Source organism: Oryctolagus cuniculus, chromosome 11 (assembly GCF_051225735.1).
Source record: "Oryctolagus cuniculus isolate XC-2025 breed Fujian yellow rabbit chromosome 11, ASM5122573v1, whole genome shotgun sequence".
NCBI lineage: Eukaryota > Metazoa > Chordata > Mammalia > Lagomorpha > Leporidae > Oryctolagus > Oryctolagus cuniculus.
Window position 1 is genome coordinate 63,712,107 of NC_142877.1, and position 19,554 is coordinate 63,731,660.

General features: G+C 35.9%; 1 long non-coding RNA gene across 4 annotated transcripts in view; it reads left to right on the plus strand.

The window, feature by feature from the left end:
- LOC149123504 (uncharacterized) overlaps positions 1–11,101 on the plus strand; it is a 138,377-nt gene extending 127,276 nt beyond the window's left edge. For 2 of the 4 annotated variants that reach the window (XR_016217140.1, XR_016217137.1), the window contains 2 exons: positions 6,870–7,070; positions 10,974–11,101. This is a non-coding gene — a long non-coding RNA (uncharacterized LOC149123504). Of the gene's footprint in view, positions 1–2,503; positions 2,655–6,869; positions 7,071–10,973 lie in introns of those variants that run through there. The other 2 variants (XR_016217138.1, XR_016217141.1) reach the window with 2 other exon arrangements.
- The last annotated feature ends 8,453 nt before the right edge of the window (positions 11,102–19,554 follow it).

The window sequence follows — 19,554 nt, forward strand, 5'->3', positions numbered from 1 at the left end:
AATTTCAGAAGTTCAAACTCAGGTTAAACAAAGTTGTGAATGGAAATGAGAGGGGAGAGTGATGTTTCAAATTTAGATTACCATTTTCTCTCAGTTCTCATGTTTAATGTATTAATATAAAAAGAACAGATTCAATGTAGTTCTTAGATACATTTCTAACAATATAGAAAGGATACTTCCCTTTCTCCCATACCTCCCCCTCTTCCCTCTATCTCAAGTTTAGACTACTAGCAGAAAAGTATGTGTGATAGGGCAGGTCTAAGTCTGCCACTTTATGAAGCAGGACCACAGTGGGCGGTCTGTGTATTAGTTTCCTATTGTGGCTTTAACAAGTCACCCCAGACTGAGTGGCTTTAGAAATAGAAATCGATTGTATCACAGTACAGGAGTTCAAGAGTCCAACATGGGTTTTGCTGGGACAAAATTAAGGTGTCAGCATGGTGCTGGCCTTTCTAGAGATTCAGGGAGAGGTATCCTAACCTATTCTGGATTCTGGAGGCAGCCAATATTCCTTACCACACAGCCCCTTCTATCTTCAAAACCAACAGCATAGCCTCTTCAAACTTCTCTCTCAGCTCGCTGCCTCCTCCTTTCCTTTATGGGGGTACTGTGAGTATACTGGGTATACCTAAGACACATATTGGCTGTATGTAAGGCATCTGTTTAATATCCCCATTTCAACATCCTTCATTTAATCACTTTACAAAGTCACTTTTTTACCATACAAAGTAACATACTCTCATGTTGCAGGCATTAGGATACTGGTATCTTAGCAGGTTGTTATTCTGCTTACCACACATACCAAAGTCTGGTTTCTTTTTTTTTTTTTTTTTTTTTTTTTTTTTTTTTTTTTTAATCTGATGCTTTGGGGAGTGACTTTCCTTCATCAACCATCTGCATTCTTACTCCATTCTTACTGGAACTAAGGAAACTGTCATGAACTTGATTTTCTGCTTGCAGTTGATTGACATATTTTGGTACCCATCAAGGCTGTCAATCCCTTGGAACCTTGAGATAAATGGATCTCTCATTGTAGAAATGTTCAACAATAAACTTGAGGATTTTTTGGAAGTCACCTTCCATTTTCCATGTGCAGTTTGTAATGAGAAAATAAAATTAAACTGATGTGCAGAAAGAAGTAAGGATCACATATGGAAATAGTCTTTGTGGATATTTGAGTTTTTCTTTCTAGGTTCTGAGGCCCAGCCTGCATTTTTGTCTTTCTTATGGATTGGTTGTTTCAGTTTTTTATGAGGTACTAGGATTTTCATTCAATCAAATCCCCACCACTTTTTTTTTTTTTTAAATCTACTTTGAATAGGGTTTCTTTGTAACTAGTATGTTCCTTATCAATTCAAGAGCTGGAATAGTAACTTCTTTTACAATTAGGGGGAGGGTCATGCTAATAAGCAAGTGATTAAGAATCATTGTAGTAATCAACCCAGATGTCCATCAACTGAAGACTGGATAAAGAAATTATGGTCTGTATACACTGTGGAATACTATCCCGTGGGAAATACCTTTTTTAGTCATAGAGATCATAGGACTGTGCTCAAATCTGAGTGAAACAAGATTACAAATTCAAGAACTCTTCAAAATGTTATGTTTGTTTGCCTTTAACCAATGACCCAATGATAGCCCAGATACTATGGGCTCCACTCAGCTTTTACTAACCCAGTGAAATATCTCAGGAATCATTAAAGGTACCTAAATTTTAGTAAATGTGTATACAAATGTATCCATTAATGGCATAATTGTTTTAAGAACTTGCTCCTTTCCCAATGTGATCTGCTTGATGAAAAAGAAAGATTGGTCATTATCTGACAAAGTATTGTTGCCTACATTATTTGTAGTATTTGTGGTCTTCGAAGCTATTGGGTTCTGAACTCTATTCTTAGCTCACATCACCTCTGTGCCTTTTAACACTTTCCTCATCCCATTAGTTCATTTATTCATTTAGAACATGTCTTATATTTTTGGTGCTGGATGCTGGGGGTGTTTGAGTGATCTATGGTGGTTCTTGCTATGGAATTTATGTCTGAACTGGGCAGGCAAACAAAGAAGTGCTAGAGAAGTAGTTATAGATCCCTTCTAAGATGTAAAAACATTAGAGAACTAGAAGCATAACGGAATTGCAGGTTTATTGTCACTGAGCTGAAGGTCAAAGATCCAAGGGAGACCTAGAAAATCAGGTACAGTGTGAAATTTCCTCTGTCCCTCTAGGGAACCAGCATTCTCTTAGTTACGTGTGTGAGGACCAGGAGAGATCATTTCCACAAATGATACAGCCTAGGATCCTTCTGTCCCTTGGACATGAGCTCAGAGTTTACCTCATCCTAATCTGTTATTATCTGGAAAAATTAGTGTGGGTGTGTGGTACAGACATGTTGTATGGCTAATTTTGAATCAGCAATATGGTGAGCTCTTTAGGGACATACAGTACTTGTTGTGAGATTTCCGGAAATTTAGTAAATCTTTCTGTTCTCATTCCCCTCATTTATAGTATGAGGTAATCAGAAGCATCTGTTTATACCCTGGGATACTTACACCTCCAAGAGGAGCTATCTTTAGATTTTGGCATTCTTTGCTACAGCGTCATCTGCATAAAACCCATCTCTAAAGCTGGCCCTAAAAAAGAGGATGACAGATCTGAACTAGCAGGAAGTATTTGTATCCTTCTATTCCATTTAATATTGGAGAATTGCAAGTACTGTAATGAAAAGAAAATCTGTTTAGCATCACCAAACCAAATGTTTGCCAAATCTATTTAACCAAGGAGTGTCTTGTCTTTGTTTTGAATAACACTGATCAAAATGATAAGAAACTGGCATTGCATAGATTTCAATTTAGCATCTATCCATGAAGTGGCCATTATAGGAAGGAAACAATGATAAAGTGAATACCTACTGTGTAACAATATTCTGATTGGAGCAAAGAATTCTTAAAGGAAGTGACTCCCCAACCTCATCAGATTTACATTTTAATAACATCATAAATTACAAAAATTCTTTTTAAAATCGATTTAAAATTTTATTTTTATTTGGGAAACAAAGAGACAAAAAAAGGGGCAGAGGCAGAGAGGGAGTATGAGGGAGAGTGAACTACATCTCCTGGTTCACTCCCCAAATGCCTGCAATGTCTAGGACTGGAGTCAAGAGCTTGGAATTCAGTCCACATCTACTTGTGTCAGGAACCCAACTGCTCAAAGCGTTACCACTTCCTCCTACAATGGAAGGAGACTGGAATCAGGAACTGTAAGTTGGGAATCAAACCCAGGCATTCCACTGTAGGACACAGGCATCTTAACTACTAGGATGACTCCTTAAAATATATTTTAAATTACAGTTATACTAAAACACAAACACAGTAAGCTTTCTTTTACTATGTATGTGCGGAAACATATGTAGGTACATGTGAATTACTACGTATGTGTATTTTTATAGAATTTAATTTTATTCTCAGAATTACTAAGGGATGAATTTTATTCTTTACTTCTTGTTGAGGGTCTTCTTAAATTCAACTAAATATTCAGACCTATAGGATTATCACAGACCATATTTTTCACATTGCTTAGATAGATAAAGAGGACAGGGTCACAGAATGCTAGTGGGGAAGCACTATGCATTTTTCTTCTGTGGGCCTTCATGTAGTGGTCTAGCAAATAGCTCGGGTATCAGAAGATGAGATTTATATCAAAAGAGTACAAAATAAACTGATTCAGACACCTCATGCTCCATAGGAGTCAATGGCTCTTGAAATAATTCCACAATCACAAGTTGCCAAAGGCCTTGCAAAGACTAACTTGCTAGTTACATAACTCTTCACATTTAGGGATGTTTATCTATTGTGCACTTATAGTTCTTTCAGTCCACATCCAATTTATCATGCAGGAATTATTTGGCTACAGTGAATCAGTGACTAAATTTTCATGCTATAGGGGAAGTGATTTTTACAAACCCTTTACAATAAAATGTGCAATGTGGTTGAATAATTTGCCTAAGGCCAATCTCTGGGAATTAGGAAGCAGTGAGCTATAAATATGTGAAGTTGGGTCTGTCTAAACTGAAAGATGATCTCTATCCAATCTCACTAAGTATCTGTCACCAGAGAAGAACTTCTTTGAAAGTGGCAGCCATGGGCGGAAGTAGAATAGAGGTAAAAATATTGGGCATGTAAAAGACTTGAGATAACTTCTCCTCTGAACAGGAGGGAAGGAGGAGAATAGAGATTAATTTTTAGATAATTAAGAATTGACAATGTTATATTTAAGATTTATGAGTTTTAGACTGGCAGGCACCAAAACATCTTAGGATCAGTTTTATTGACGGGTTGAATAATTTTTCAATGTAATGCACCTATTTCTAATTAACTTCAGTGAAAATTTCTTCAACAAAGGAATAAGTTATAAACTTTGTTACATACATAGTTCAACAATTTCAATTTTCTAGTTTCTTACACAGATGAAGACTATAATCCCTTCATATTACCAATTGTAAATATTTAGTGATAAACTACCTTATGATATACATCCTATAGAATGTCTGATATAATTTGTAAAGTCATTGGACAAAATAAAATGGCTAAATGAAATAAATTTACTCAGTTGAGAGCTAAGGGGAAAGAAAGCCTCTATGTGTGAAATTTTCCTTTAAAAATATTAGTATTTGTTCAATATTGAGCTATTGTAGTAGTCTCTGTTTAGGAAAGTAAGAATCTATTTTGTTGGATTTGATGCTTTCCTGGGCACTGGGATGGAATGTACTATATGTGTGCTATCACATTTGTCTGGATTATCCAAAGTGTTCATGTTTTTCTTTTGTTTGTTTGTTTTTTTTTCAATATCTAGTTACCTTAGTGGAGTTTCAATTGAGGAAGTTTAATGGGAAACAGAGGTGTTTAAAAATGCTGAAATGTGTATATTCAAACACAGCTTGGTTTAAAATGAAACTGCAGCAGTTTTCAAAATGGAATTCTTACCCTATTAAAATGCAAATAAACAATGTATTTTTTTTCTTTTTTTTCTGCCTTGTCCCCAGACATTTCAGCCTAGTTATAAAAGAACTTTCAAAATACATTAGGCCTTGTTGTTGTCAAGACATGAATTTTTTTTCTGTTGAAATTTATTAACAATTTATAAAAATTTTATCTTTTGTTATTTATCATAGAAAACTGGTCAGATAAAGAATTTCTTAAAAATAGGATTTTTAGAAATATAAACTGATGAATGAGAAAGAAGTAAAACCTCTAGAATCTATAAATGTGGCTTCTTTGGAGAGCTGATAGCACTCAGCCTGCTCAAATAGGCCTGTAGGGGATTCATTTTCACATTTTTCTGTATCTCACCTCCCCAAAATTAAGTGGAGAAATGATACTCCTCTTTGCTTGCACCTCTGCATAGATGAAATAATTGAATTTCTATTTCTACAGTAGTTTTTTTTAACTGAAGATATATTGTTGGTATCCAGATGACTCAGTTTTTTTCTTTGCAGGCATCTTCTTGTTTTCAGATAGTTTGCACATGGTGTAGGAAATAGCTGTTGACAGCATGTAACTTCTCTAAGTTCCCCTCCGTCACTCCTGTTGCTCTTAGAGTACTAGACTGATGCAGGGATGCTACTCCCTACTGCTTGTTGTGACTCTTCTGACTGATTCCTTGTGAGATCCTCCCACTTGAGTTAGAATTCTCACATTGCTCCTCTCTTACAGTTCAACAACTTTGCCAACACTCTTTAACACCATGATTTAGTGGAATTGTTTTAAAAAACAGGTCTGTCATCCCACATTGTATTCCATGAACCCTCTCAAATATAACTCATAAGTAATTGCAACATAACTATTACCAGAAGGAATCACAAGCAGATGAGTGCAAAAACTTCCTGGCTCATTTTCTTGTGCATAGGACATCTCCTTCAGATGGGCTCCTTGGACTTCCCCTTATTTTCCATTTCTTGTCTCCTCTTCCATGTTCCTTTTGCCAATTTTCTACTACTATGCCCTCTTTCCAAAGCCCATACTGCATTTTTTTAGGGTGTAGGCAAAGTTCTTCTGTTCCTTTGTGCTGTAGAAGCAGAAGAAGCTACAGATCACTGTGTTCCTTGGATTGATGGGAAAACTTAGATCCATTAGTATTTTTGGAGGGAGATAACCATAAAACCAACAAAATTTTGTAAAGCGTGGGTGCCTCTCTTAGCCGCATTTTTAGCCTTTATAAAGCAAATCATGGCTCCTTCTCTTTGTTACCTCCCTAAAGCCTCATTCCTAGATGGAGTAAGGGACAAAACTATTGCTCTGGCATATGTCAAAATTCCATTAAATTTGTTATTCCATTAAATTTGTTTAACATATTGCTCAAAAGTTAGAAGATACTAAATAGCCACTGTGCTCAGACACTGAGTCAGAAATCTAGAAAGGGCACAGAGAGTATGTTTGTCTCCAGTGTGTTTGAGCTACAGCTGGATGACAGATGGCTGTGGCTGTGGATGACTTGAATGACATGAATTATCTAGAGATTTCTTCACACTGCTCCTGGATGAGTCTCCTGGCCCTCTTCATGACAGTAGTACTTCAAGTTAGCCAAATGTTGAGTTCAGGGCTCCAAAGGTGAGTGTCCCAACAAAAAGAAGAGAGATGTGCATGGTTTTAACTGAATAGCTTCAGAAGTCAGAATATTATATCCACTGGCCTTTCTTGGATGAAGCAGTCTCAATCTTAGATTGAGGAAGAGCAGTAGTCACTATTGCTTGATGAATGAAGAGTTCAAGAATGTGTGATCATGGTACAGATGTTGTGATGCAGCAGGTTAAGCCACAATTTGAGAGTTTATATTCCATGTTGAAGTGCTCATTGAAGTCCTCTATTTTCTGCTTCAGATCCAACTTCCTACTGATGCAAATGAAGACTCACTTAGGTCCCTGCCGCCCGTGTGGGAAAACTAGATAGAGACTCCTCATTTCATCCTAGCCCAACGCTGGCTGCTGGTGGGAATTTCAGGAGTGAACCAGGAGATGAAAGGTTGCTTTTCCACTCCCTCACCCTCCCACTACTCATCTGTCTCTCTGCCCTTCAAATAGGTATGAACAGATAAATAATTTTTTTAAAAAAAGCATGACTATGTTTTTTTTTAACTTTTATTTAATGCATATAATTTTCCAAAGTACGACTTATGGATTACAATGGCTTCCCCCCCATACCGTCCCTCCCACCCACAACCCTCCCCTTTCCCACTCCCTCTCCCCTTCCATTCACATCAAGATTCATTTTCGATTATCTTAATATACAGAAGATCAGCTTAGTATACATTAAGTATGGATTTCAACAGTTTGCTCCCACACAGAAACATAAAGTGAAAAATAATAGATGATTTTTTTAAATGATGATGAAATCAGAGCAGACCTATTGTCATGTTTAATCCCAGTGAGAGTCAAGTTGGGAATTGATAATTTCTTTTTTTTTTTTTTTACAGAGGATCAGTTTAGTATGCATTAAGTAAGGATTTCAACAGTTTGCACCCCCATAGAAACACAAAGTGAAATATATTGTTTGAGTACTCGTTATAGCATTAAATCTCAATGTACAGCACATTAAGGATAGAGATCCTACATGAGGAGTAAGTGCACAGTGACTCCTGTTGTTGACTTTACCAATTGACACTCCTGTGTATGGCATCAGTAATCTCCCTATGCTCCAGTCATGAGTTTCCAAGGCTATGGAAGCCCTCTGAGTTCTCCGACTCTTATCTTGTTTAGACAAGGTCATAGTCAAAGTGGAGGTTCTCTCCTCCCTTCAGAGAAAGGTACCTCCTTCTTTGAAGACCTGTTCTTTCCACTGGGATCTCACTCGCAGAGATCTTTTGCCAGAGTGTCTTGGCTTTCCATGCCTGAAATACTCTCATGAGCTTTTCAGCCAGCTCCGAATGCGTTTAGGGCTGATTCTGAGGCCAGAGTGCTATTTAGGACATCTGCCATTCTATGAGTCTGCTGAGTATCTCACTTCCCATGTTGGATCACTCTCCCTTTTATTTACTCCATCAGTTAGCGTTAGCAGGTACTAGACTTGTCTATGTGCTCCCTTTGACTCCCAGTCCCTTCACCATGACCAACTGTGAACTGAAATTGATCACCTGGAACAGTGAGATGGCATTGGTACATGCCACCTCGATGGGATTGAATTGGAATCCCCTGGTATGCTTCCAACTCCACCACTTGGGGCAAGTCAGCCTGAGCATGTCCCAAATTATACATCTCTTCCCTCTCCCATTCCCACCACCATGTTCAACAGGGATCACATTTCAGTTAATTTTCAACACTTAAGAATAACTGTGCATCAATTACAGATCTAAACCAGTCATATTAAGTAGAACAGATAAAAAAACTACTAAGAGGGATAATGTATTAAGTTGTTCATTAACAGTCAGGGCTATGCTGATCAAGCCACCATTTCCCATAGTGTCCACCTCACTCCAACAGGTTTCCCTCTTGGTGTTCAGTCAGTCGTCACCAATCAGGGAGAACATATGTTATTTGTCCCTTTGGGACTGGCTTATTTCACTCAGCATGATGTGTTCCAGCATGACTATGTTTTAAAACCACCAAACTCTATTTATTAAGGATATATTCATTTCTTTGACTTGCTCTTTTTGTTCAGACTAGTTCATATCAGCAATTTAGGAAAATTCTTTTTGGAGTTGTCTACCCTAGTAATTCAGCTATACTCTCTCTGCTAAGGACCCCGACAGACACTGCTGAATTAACAAGACGTCATTGTTGAAGGTCTGACACCTCTGTCCTTTATTTGAGAAGTAGGGAGAGAGACTTAGAGTACTTCATCATTGGTTCATTCCTCAAATGAATTGCATTTAGGTAATCGGCAATAAATTTTAAATAGAAAAAATCAGATAAAACCTCATTGTGAATCATGGAGTATAACCAATTATATAAAGTGATTAAATTTTTCAAATTAGAAACAAAGCTGCTGGCTAAGAAAAATAATATCTAACAGTGGGATTTAGCTAGAAAAATTTGTGTTGTATGGTCCACATGTAGAAGCATCACATAATTGTTTAAGTATATTTTCAGGCATAATTCAAGCTAAGCTAAATGTAATGTGTAGCTCTATCGATCCTGAACATAGGTAGTGATTAATAGTGATACTTAACCACACTCAGCAACTTCACAATGGAGGTTCAAAACTATCCCAGAACAATGCTACTAGTTTGTGTTTTCTTTGGTGGTAAATTGCAAGAATAACTACATTTGACTATAAAAGGTAGACTTATAATAAGAGATGTGCTCTAATTATTTTTTCAGAAATATGAAGTATGGAACAAAAACATAGGCCAGGTTTTTGTTTATTTCAAGTCTAGAGTCTTGTGCTTCCTTTTAAAATACTAGAATACCAAGTATTTTTATTCCTCTATTATCATTTCAAAGACAAAAGTATGCCTTTGCTCTCCAGTGTTCTCAACAATGCCTAATTCTGTTGTGTGAATAATGCAGCTCTTAATTCTATTTTTGCTGCCATCAATAAATAGATTTATTATTCTATCTTTTAGAATTTTATTTATTAAATATATTTATTAAAAGATTTATGAACTTTAAATAGGAAACAACAGAATTATTCAGTGTATTTTCTCTTGATGCTTAATGGGTTTAACTAGGTATGCATCAGTATACTGACCCGATTGACAACTAAATTGATTGTTTTATTGACCATTCACCTTAGACTGGCTTGAAGTCCATTTATTTCTTCATATACAGATGTGGAGTAGGAAGGCTTAGTTCTTATTTCACAAAGTTGTAAATTTCTTGCTTGTACCCAAATTGGCTAACATGATACGAAGTTTTCTATGGATCAAAAAAAAAAAAAAAAAAAAAAAAAAGAAAGAAAATGCTTAAACTCCACTATAAGTAGCATAACTTTCTCTGTATTAACCTTGACTTCCATGATTTTTGAGTTGCAGGATGTATTCTATGTGGTATTCTTATGAGAGAAAAATCATTTGAGACTTACTCATCACATTTTGTGTCACACTTTGAAGAAAAAGAGGAAATGTGTTGCATATAAAGTAGAATAAATCTTAAGATTCATAATTTCTGTTTATAAGCCTGAGGAGAGATTTTTTTTCTTTCACAGTGATTGTGTGTTTGTGTATGTATGTGTAATTTCTCTGTATTTGAGGTTTAATTATAATACTTGCTAAAAAGGAAGAAAATAAATTCAATAAGTAAGCCTAGAACTTTCCTAGGATTTAAAAATCATTTTATGATTTGATAAATAGTAAAGATTATTGTATGTGTAAGTGTCTTACAGAAATGCATCATATAAATTTTACAAATGTACTTTGTATATTTTAGAATTATTAAAGTGAATATTATACATGGAAAATGCAGATTATAGATGAACTTTTCTATTTTTGACTTACAAGTTTTGCCTGTGTTAATTAACTCAAGCTGATGTATTTTAATTATACTTCTAATTCTTTAGTAACTGCTCCTATAATAAAATCAATTCCACTACAAAAAGATTTTCAAAAAGATTTGCATAAATATGTAATATTGATAATGGTATTGTATGATCCTGATTTGTTCATTGGAAAAAGAAACAAGATATAAAGAATAATATGAAAATATAAATCAGTTTTAAGAAAAGATGTTCATTAAGCAGCTGCCCTGAGGACCTGGAACAAGGATATTTGATAAATTGTCACCATCTCTTTTTATATCTTTCATCAATACTCTATTAACTAGTGCTACCTTTTATATATTAACTTTAAGTCAATCAACTTTATTTTGCATTTCACTTTCACCTTCACAAACCAGAAAATAATGCTATTTGCTTTTTATAGATGAAGTTTTTTTTTTATGTACAGTCTACATAAAATCTTCATTAATCACAAAATTCATTTTGTGTTATAAAAACTCATTAGAGTAATAAATGTAATAATTGAGCCTTTTCAATTTTCCCTTTCAATTCAGCAGAATGGACCAAAGAGCCCAGAGCACTGTGCTCTGCATTTTTCATTTGTGTCAAGTAATAGCTTCTACAGAAGAACTTTACAGTCTGCTTTCCATTAACATTCTCTACAATTTCCATCTTTATATGTGAGTACCTACTTAAAGAGGCAGTGAGTGACATATACTCTTGTGTTTCAGCTACACAGAAATGGCATGCTTTTGTCTTATAGCATGTGTGTGATTTAAGAACAGAAAAAACACTGGGGTATCAGTGATGTGAGTTTCTGATATTTTATACTGAATATTCTTATCAAGAAAAGTTACATTCATTTTCCCATAATGATGGCATAATATTACATTCTCTACTCGTCTCCAAATTTGGTCCAATATACAGTCAGAGGGGTGAGTTTCATCTTGTTTAATGTAGAGATGATCTTTGTAGAATTGGCAAATTTAGATAGCGGTCTCACCAGAGCACTATTTTGCTCCAAAATGTTATATAGATAAATATATATATAAATCAAAATTAGTTTCAGGAATAAAATACAAATGTTTTAATTCATCATTTTTTTCCAATGCAGCTACTTCCGTTCTGAACGGATGATAGAATGTCCTGAAGCTATTAACTCTAAGAAATGAATAGTTTTTTTTTTTTTTTTTTTTTTTTTTTTAGTAAGATAAGGTCTAGTCTGTTCAGAAAATTGATAATTCCAGTAACTACTCTAACACAAAAGAAGAAATGTGGGTAGGGGTAAATTTGTTTCACTCATTAGCATTTTTATAAGGTTAGATCATTCACAGTGTTCCTTTGATATTAACACAGGTTGACACATTGGGATTTGTTATAGTACATCATGAACAGAGACAATTTCAGAAGAGGTTAAGCTTGGGTGACTTGAGTTGTTCTTCCCCAGAAATTGTTGTCAGATTGTATGTTTAGTAAGTTTCACTACACAATACTGACATGACTATAGATTTCTACTAGATGCTTTGCTGTGGGAGAGGTTATGATACTGTCATGGCATCTAAGGATGTAACATTTTAGAAATCCTTTTCGTGACACGAAACCTCAGAATGTGATAATCACGGAGAACAGGAAATATCTTTATATTTAGTTGTGGTTTTACAACTATTTAGTTGTGACATTGCTGGAAACACATTTTACAAAGAAAATATACTTTTAATTTTATGCCTAGAATTTGCCACTGTACCTCACCACCTCTGCAAATGGGATGTCAGGTAACAAACGAATTTTTCTGAAATCACTGTTGCCATGAATCACATTTTTTGTATAAAGTTGGAGTGTTCTGGTAACAAATTTGAGACTGAAGTAAACCTCCTCTCACCAGAGAATATGAATGAAAATGGATGCTCTGGCTACTGCTGTTTCTGATGCTCTTATACTCTGTATGAACTTCTCTAAGACACTTAGAGCGCACACAAACATCATCTCCCTATCATTGGACCCTCTTTTACAAACTTTGTTCTGAAACTATTTTCACAGGAGATAGCAAAAATAGCTTTTGTTACATAGCACTTCACCAATTGACGACCTCATTTGTGTCGTCTTGCGTGCATAAAGAGCAGAACGCAGGGCTTAGTGGCTGATGCTGGAACTAGCATGCCTGGAGGTTTCTCTGGAGGATCAGTTGTAGGGCAAAGAGAGTGGTGAATATTGTATAAACTTAGTGCTAAGGATTTATTTCTGCCCTTTTTTTTTTTTTACAAGAAAAAGGTTTAAATTTGGTACAATTATCCTGAACTAGTATTCCCCAAATAGCCATGCTTGTTAAAAAAGGGAAAATTATAGAGATAAATGCCTGGTTAAAATTAAGCAATTTTTCCCGGCTAATAATTGCTTTTCATTGTCTTAATCATTGCAACTTCTAGTTAAAAATGATACATTAAATACTCAAAATTATCTTTTTCAGTGTAAAATTTCATAGATACCAAAGGGATCTTTACCAAGTTATAAAAGCTTGTCTATTAAGAAACTTGTGGTCAAGTGGTTACTAACCTAAATCAAAAAAATTAAGATTCTCAAACTGATAGAAAAAATTGACAGTTTAAGAAAAGCGGAAGCTAGATACCTAAATCTGCCTTACATTAGTTCATTTCCCCAACTGAACACTATGAAACTTAATCTTCAGAAAACGCACAGCAGAAAGGTAAGTGGAGATAACACACAGAAAACTTTGAGTAGGATTTTACATTGAAGTCTGAAATCTGATGCATCTCATCATAGCAGAAAGATACTATGTATCCTTCAGGAAACTGGTCTGACAAGTTTAGGAGATGAGGATGTTAATCCCTAGGGTACTCCAAAGAAATGGTCCATAGTGAAGACCTTTGCCATGCAGGAGTTTCCAGTCATCTTCTTAGTGCTTTAGAAGTAGATCTAAGCACAGTTGGGGATCACGAGATATTTAAAAGAATGATCTATGAATGACAAAACACACACACACACACACACACACAGGGCCAGCGCCCTGGATCAATAGGCTAATCCTCCGCCTGTGGCGCCGGCACACTGGGTTCCAGTCCCAGTGGGGGCGCGGTTTCTGTCCCGGTTGCCCCTCTTCCAGTCCAGCTCTCTGCTGTGGCCTGGGAGTGCAGTGGAGGATGGCCCAAGGCCTTGGACCCTGCACCTGCATGGGAGACCAGGGGAAGCACCTGGCTCCTGGCTTCGGTTCAGTGCCATGTGCTGGCTGTAGTGGCCATTGGAGGGTGAACCAATGGTAAAGGAAGACCTTTCTCTCTGACTCTCTCTCACTGTCCACTCTGCCTGTCGAAAAAAAAAAAAAAATGATGAGCTTCTCTTTTAAAATAAACCTGATATGGCCTGCCTTATGCTATACATTATTTTAAGCACTTTACATATACTAGTAGCTTGATTTAGAACAATTCCGTCATTTATATGTTATTTTTATATTCCATTTTAATTTTAATTGAATTTTAAAAGATTAAATATGATGTAGATACAAGTCTAAGAACACAATGATACTCCCTCCCTCCTTCTTAGCCTCCTTCCTCTACTTTTTTTTTTTAGTTTTTGATATAATATATTTTAAAATAATGTTACAATTAAAAGGTTTAATATTTCACCAAGTTTATCAAGTAAAAAAGCAATTTCACTAGTTTGGTGGGAAATAGACAAAGGCTATAAACAATACTGGAATGGGAAAATGACCATTTCACCTAGAGAGGTTTTTTTTTAACGCCAATTAGTCATTCACGATTTCTTTCAGTGAAATAAAACCAGTAACACTGTAACATCCAAATATTTCCTGAGCAGTTACAAGGTAATAAGTTAATGTCGACTTTAAGCTATGTGCTTACAACAGTATATGCACAGAAATATTTTACATATATTGCATTGCAAATATTTATACATTACCTTTTTTGTACTCTATTAGTTACCACAGATAAAGGAAAACATGGTATTTGTATTTTTGGGACTAGCTTATTTCACTAAGTATTATGGTTTCCAGTTCTATCCAATTTGTTGCACAAGACAGGATTTCATTTTCTTTAATGGCTGTGTAGTATTCCATAGTGTATATATATACCACATTTTCTTTATCTAGTCATCAATTGATGGACATCTGGGTTGATTCTGTATCTTAGCTATTGTGAATTGAGCTTCAGTATACCTGGGGGAACAAATTAACTCATTCATATGCTGAATTCATTTCCTTTGGATAAATTCCCAGAAGTTCATTTCCTTTGGATAAATTCCCAGGAGTTGGATTGCTGAGTCATATAATCTACCTATTTTTAGATTCATAATGGATCCCTATGTTGTTTTCCACAGTGGCTGTACTAGTTTTCATTCCCAGAAACAATGAATTAGGGAATTTTCTTTCCAACATCTTCACCAGCATTAATGTTTGAATTCTGTATGGGCCATTCCAGCCGGGGTGAAGTGAAACCTCATTGTAGTTCTGATTTGCATTTCCCTGATAGCTAGTGATCCTGAGCATGTTTTCATGTCTGCTGGGGGCTTGAATTTCATCTTTGGAAAAATACCTATTCAAGTCCTTTGCCCATTTCTTAACCAGGTTATTTTGTTGTTGTTGTGTTTTTTGAACATTTTATAGATTCTAAATATTAATCCTTTATCAGTTGAATAGTTTACAAATATTTTCTCCCATCCTGTCACTTGCCTCTTCACTTTTCTGAGTGTTTGCTTTGCAGTGCAGAATCTTCTAAACTTGATGTAATCATGTTTGTCCATTTTTGCTTTGGCTTCCTGTGCTTCTGGGGTCTTTTCCAAGAAGTCTTGCATATGTCAACGTCTTGCAGAATTTCCCCAATATTCTCTTCTAGTAATCTGAAGATCAGGTCGTATATTTAGATCCTAGATCTGTTTTGAGTTGTGTTTTGTATAAAGTGCAAGTTGGCGGTCTTTTTCATACATCTGCAAGTGGTGGTCTAATTTTCCCAGCACAATTTGTTGAAGAGACTGTGCTTTCTCCAGGAATTCATCTTATCTCCTTTGTCAAAGATTACTTGTAGATACTTGGATTGATTTCTGGGGATTCTTTTCTGCTCCATTGGACTACATGTCTATTTTTGTGTTGGTATCATGCTGTTTTGATTATAACTACCATGAATATGTCTTGAAATCTGGTATCATGAAGCCTCTGGCTTTATTAATATTTCTTCAGCATTTCTGGGTCTCTAATGTTTCTATTTGAATTTTAGCACTATTTTTTCTAGATCTGAGAAGAATGTCATTGGTATTTTGATTGAGATCAGATTGAATCTGTAGATTGCTTCTGATATAATGGACATTTTTATGATAGTGAGTCTTCCAACCCATGAACAAGGAAGATTTTTCCATTTTTTGTGTCATCTTATTTAATGTTTTATAATTTGGTTAAATTTATTCCAAGATATTTAAAATTTTTGCAGCTAGTGCAAATGGATTTGATCTTATAAGTTCTTTCTCAGCTATGGTATGATCTATGTGTAGGATGGCTATTGATTTTTTTGTGTGTGTTTCATACCCTGCAGCTTTGCCATTCTCTTATGAGTGCCAATAGTTTATTAATGAAATCGTTTAGTTCCCCTATATATAGAATCAAACAGTAATAATTTTACTTCCTTCTAATTTGTATCTTCTTGTCTATATTGTATAATATTTTTATTTGTATCTTATATTTGCATCCAGGACTATATTAAATAATAATGATGAAAGTGGGCATCCTTGTCTGTTTTCAGATCTTAGTGGACATGATTCCAATTTTTCCCCATCCAATATGATGCTGGCTGTTGGTTTGTTATATATTGCCTTGATTGTGTTGAGGAATATTCCTCATTTCCTTAAGGTTTTTATCATGAGAGGATGTTGTATTTTATCATGCTTTCTCTGAATCATTGAAAGAATCTTACAGATTTATTCTTCAGTTTGCTAATTTGATGTATCACATTTATTGATCTGCATGTGTTGAATCATCCCTGCATTTCAAGGATAAATCCCACCTGGTCCAGGTGAATGATCTTTCTAATGAATTGGATTTATAATTTCATAGATGAAAAGATGGAGGCAATAAGAGGTTACATTTTTCAAGATTACATAATGAGTAATAGAATCAGGGCTTGAATCTGACACTCAGTTACCAAAGTCCATACAAATGAAAATGACAGTCACAGATCGCTTGATGATGGCATGAGTTATGTTCAGAGCAGTGAGTTAGGCAATTTCATCATTCTGAAAACATCATAGTTTATACTTATGTACATGGCAGAAGTCATTCACTGGATGTGGCCTCTGGATAACAGATGCTGAAAATGTAGAAGTGTGAAGTTGCAGTATGTGTAACAAGGCATACTACCTTACGTACAAGTTTATTAGAAGGAGTGTACTCTAATAAAAACTATAGTAAATGATAAATCAGTAAAGTAAAAAATAAGTAATATTATCAAGTATTATGTAATATACATAACTATATGTGCTATATTCTTATGACTTGCCACATAGTAAGTTTATTGACATAACCATAAGTATGTTGTTAATACATGGTACTATTATATCATAATGACTTCAGTGTCACTGAGCAATAGGAATTTTTTTGGCTTCTTTATATTATGAGACCACCATTGAATATGTTGTCTCTTATTGACGAAAATGTCATTATATAATACAGAATCGCATCTGATACTGCTTCTCAGTTTAGAATGAATAGGAACTTCTAAGGAGAAAAAATATTTTAAATATCATTAATATTTTTGGAGAGAGAAAAAACTTGTAAGTATAAAGTTAAAGAATGCTACCCCAAAATAACACTTGGATGAAAAATAAGCTATTAGAAATTTAAAAAGTTACACAAAGGAAAACATGAATATAAGGATGAGGAAACCTTTAAAAAATGGGATAAAAGGAAGAGGATATGAGCTGCTGGCATTGTGTAGCTGGTAAAACCACTGCCTGAGACGTGGCATCCCAAATAGGAGCTAGTTTCTGTCTTTCTTACTCTACTTCCAATCTACCTCTTGTTAATGGTCTGAAAAAAGCAGCAGAAGATAGCCTAACCACTTGGGCCTCTGCCACTCATGAGGGAAACCTGTGTGAAGTTCCTGGCTTCAGCCTGGCTCAGCCTTGGCTGTTGTGGCCATTTTGAAGAGTGAACCAGCTAGTGAAAGATTTCTGTTTCTCCCTCTCTCTTTGTAACTCGGACTTTCAAAGGAAAACGATTTTTTAAAGGATCTGAAACAGAAGACAGAGATAATAAAAATATTAAAGAATCAGTACAAGATTTCCAATACTGTGAATACTAGTTGAGAGAAAATAGTAAGCAAGAGGGCAGAAAATTATCAAAGAAATAACTCAAGAAATGAACATCAGTTCCAAGATTGAAAGTACTCTTGCCAAGTGTAAAGCATGCTCAATGATAATAGGTCCACTGGGATGACCACCATTATAAAATCTGAGTAGTACAAATAAGGAAATCCAAAAATTTCAGAAATCAAAATGGCATTAGATATCTTAACAACTACACTGGAAATTAAAAGGCAATGGTGTAGTAGCTTAATAATTCAGATGGGAAATTATTTCCTATCTAGAATTTCTATTTCCATCCAGGGAAAGATATTACAAGCAAAATATAGGCCTCCAAAATAGAGAATAAAGGAAATGTCTAAGATGTCAGTGAAAGAAGTTACAGTGTATCAAGTTAGAGGGCAAAGTCTCCTACTTGGAAAGCAGCTCTGATAGAGATTTCCTCACAGAAAGAAAGCAGTGTAATCGATTGCTTCAGTGTGCTGAGGAAATATTTCCAGCAGTTACAGGGGCTTAAAATCTGTGCTAAGGACATAGATAGACAAATTAAAAATATATATGGAAAACAAAACACTGTTTAGGGAAATAAAAACAATCATGTTAGAGAATTCAACTATGAGGGTCACACATGATTAAACTCTTTTTCATTGTTGTGATGGAACAGCTATGTCAAGCTACTTTATAATAGAGTTTTGTTGTTCCATTGTTGAAGTGTAAGGTCTCATTGCATCATCTGGTGATGGCCTCTGGAAGACAGAATCCTGAAATGGCAAAGAACATTGCATGGCAAGAGAAGAGTGCACATATGTCTGTCTGTGTGTCTTCTGATCTTTATCTCTGCTTACAGAGCCACCAAGATTCCATCATGGAGATTCCACCCTAATGACCTTGTCTAATCCTAAATTTTACCTTTAAACACCACAGCTGGCTTAAGTTTCTACCCTATAAACACTTCACAATAGGGATCAAATTTTTAGGACCTGATATTTTGGGTGACATTCAAACCATACTTAAAGTATACCAACATAATGGCCAGCACCACAGCTCAATAGGCTAATCCTTCACTTAGCGGCGCCGGCACACCAGGTTCTAGTCCCGGTCGGGGCGCCGGATTCTTTCCCGGTTGCCCCTCTTCCAGGCCAGCTCTATGCTGTGGCCCAGGAAGGCAGTGGAGGATGGCCCAAGTGCTTGGGCCCTGCACCCCATGGGAGACCAGGAGAAGCACCTAGCTCCTGCCATCAGATCAGCGCGGTGCGCCAGCCGCAGCGTGCCAGCCGTGGTGGCCATTGGAGGGTGACCCAATGGCAAAGGAAGACCTTTCCCTCTGTATCTCTCTCTCACTATCCACTCTGCCTGTCAAAAAAAAAAAAAAAAAAAGTATACCAACATAATGAATTAAAGCTGATAGAATGTTTATCTTAACCAAATTAAGGGGTTAGAGGATTAGAAAAAGTCATTGTATGTGTTGGGGTATGGAGAGTAGAGAGCATTGTCTACTTCATAATGCCTAGGAAGTGTACATTGTGATAACAAGATGTATTTTTAAATAATATTTGTAACATTTAAAAATGATTTACTTACTTATTTGACAGAATGACAGAGGGAGGGAGTGGGAAGTCTTCTATCTGCTGGGTCATCCTCCCAATGGGCACAGCAGCAAGGTCTGGGCCAGGCTAAAGCTAGGAGCCAGGAACCCCACCCTTGTCTCCCTCATGGGTGGCAGGTGCCCAAGTACTTGAGCCATCCTTTGCCTTCCCAGGTGCACTAGCAGGAAGATGGATCAGAAGCAAAGTAGTCCTGGAACTGGCAGACTGATGT